Below are 2399 nucleotides of genomic sequence, written 5' to 3'. Positions count from 1 at the left end.
GGCCCTCACCCGCCACGCCATGCTGCCCTTAACGGTTTAGAAGGCCTGGTGGAGGATCACCCCTCCCTTTGCCTCTGCCTTCAGCCAGCCACGGCACTTCTCAGAATCACTGCACAGCTCTTAGAAAACACAGGGGCCCGGTCCCTACTTGAGACCTACTGTATTAGAGCCTCTTGGTGTGGAACCATATATTTAAAAAATGGTGTTTGGGAATCAGTTAAAGAAAAGTGTTGCTCTGGTAGACGTGTTAAAAAGAAAAAATCTTGCTAGGAAACACATCCCTCTGTTGTTGAACTGAAATTCGTAGTCAATCGGCTGAGATCGGGGAGGGTGCTTCTCAGGTGCCTTGAACATGTGAGGTACTGTCTCCTTTGATTATTTTCTGCGTCCAACTTCTAGCAAGAAATGAGGACTCTATCAGGGCGAAGGCAGCCCCACAGGGGCCTCAGTGCACCTGTGTTTTCTCCAGGTCCCTCGGAGCTCCAGGTGGGCCTGGGGAGGTGCCCACAGCGGGCACTCAGGTCCTGCCGCCCTGGGTATGCCAAGCAGCAGGCGTGGTGGCAGTCGTGTCCTTCCGTGAGATTCCCACTCTGTGCCAAGCTCACCGCAGCCCTGCAAGGCTGGCATTGCTTGTCCCAGTTTTACAGGTGAAGAAACTAAAGCTCAGAGAAGTCATTTACCCAAAGTCGGTGAGTGGCACTGGCATTGAATCCATGCCTGTCTGGTTCCAAAGCCCCTTCCTGTCACATTGTCTTGCACCACACAAGTGACATGATAATGACAAATAACAGTATGATAATAATAACTATTGCTACATTTTATGGAAAGTTTTCTTTGTGCCAGGTAGCCTAGAATTTTATAGCTAGATAGTAACACCGTGAGACAGGAGGCATGAAAATCCCCACCTCCTGATGGAAGGAGCTACAGGGTGTTCATGGCCATTTGCAGTCTACCTACTCCGCATTTTATAGGGCAGGAAAGTAAGTCCCAGAGAGGCTAGGTAGCTCGTCCAAGATCACACGGCTTGTCAGTCAGTCACAAAGCTGAGACTCAAACTCAGGCAGACTGCTCCAAAGCCCGGATTCTTTCCTCACTAAACTGTGCTCGCTCTCAAGAAGCAGGTGTTTCCCGACAGGGTGACAGGTTGTCCTGAACATGCTCTCTCTCTGCCCCCGTTAGCGCTGTGTTTGCCATATTCTCTTTTTTTCAATTTTTATTGGAGTATAGTAGCTGGTTTACAATGTTGTGTTAGTTTCAGGTGTGCAGCAAAGTGAATCAGTTATACGTATACATATATCCACTCTTTTTTAGATTATTTTCCCATATAGGCCATTAGAGTATTGAGTAGAATTTCCTGTGCTATACAGTAGGTCCTTTTTAGTTCTGTGTTTTGTGTATAATAGTGTGTATATGTCAATCCCAATCTCCCAGTTTATCCCTCCCCCACTTCCCCCCAGTAACCATAAGTTTGTTTTCTACATCTTGTGACTCTATTTCTGTTTTATAAAAGTTCATTTGCACCATTTTTTAAGATTCCACATATAAGCGATATCATATGATATTTGTCTTTCTCTGTCTGACTTACTTCACTCAGTATGACAATCTCTAGGTCCATCCATGTTGCTCCAAGTTTGCAGTATTCTTTGACACTCAGATAACTGTTCTCTTGTTGTGCAGAGGCTGGCTTTGAGACAAAGCCCAAACCCACAGTGGGTCTTCCAAGCAAACTCATGCCCTCTTTGGATGCTGACCAAGTGAGGTCTGAAATTTTATCATGGGATGGAATTCCCTTGTTTCCTTCCTCCCTTCCTTCCTCCCTCCCTTCCTTCCTTCCTTCCTTTCTCCCTTCCTCCCTCCCTCCCTCCCTCTCTCCCTCCCTCCCTTCCATCCTTCCCACCTGCCTGCAAACATTTATTGCCCATATTTTTGTTCTTCTGATACTGGTGATTTTCTACTTGGATGCAAGGATGGAGGTTGCTTTGGCTGCTTGAATGGGTGCCCTACTAAATACAAAAGTACAAGAGCAATTTGTCAGGCCATTACTACTCAGGTGCTCATTATGCTAATCAAGAGGTAATGACACTCTGGGACTGTAGCTGAAGCCTGAATAGAAAACAGCCTTCCTGGATTAAGAGAGGAAAGATGGTGGCAAGGAAGTATTTGTTCATTTCTCATGCTTATTGTCAAGGCAGTTCAGACCTGCGTCTTAATGAATCCATTCATTAAGGGTGATTTTGTTTTGAGTGCATTGAATACTCACAAAGCATACTCATCACCCTTTCCCCCAGTCAGCACACCTGCTCAGAGAACAGTAGCTTGTTATGCTCTCTTTCAACAGCAAACCAGACTCAGTGAACAGGCCAAGTGCCTGATACCCACACCAGATGAAAGAGACCCTA

The sequence above is a fragment of the Balaenoptera borealis genome (assembly GCF_965194805.1).
Source record: "Balaenoptera borealis genome assembly, chromosome: 10".
In the NCBI taxonomy this organism is placed as follows: domain Eukaryota; kingdom Metazoa; phylum Chordata; class Mammalia; order Artiodactyla; family Balaenopteridae; genus Balaenoptera; species Balaenoptera borealis.
The sequence above is the reverse complement of the archived record's forward strand: the minus strand, read 5'-3'. Positions refer to the sequence as shown.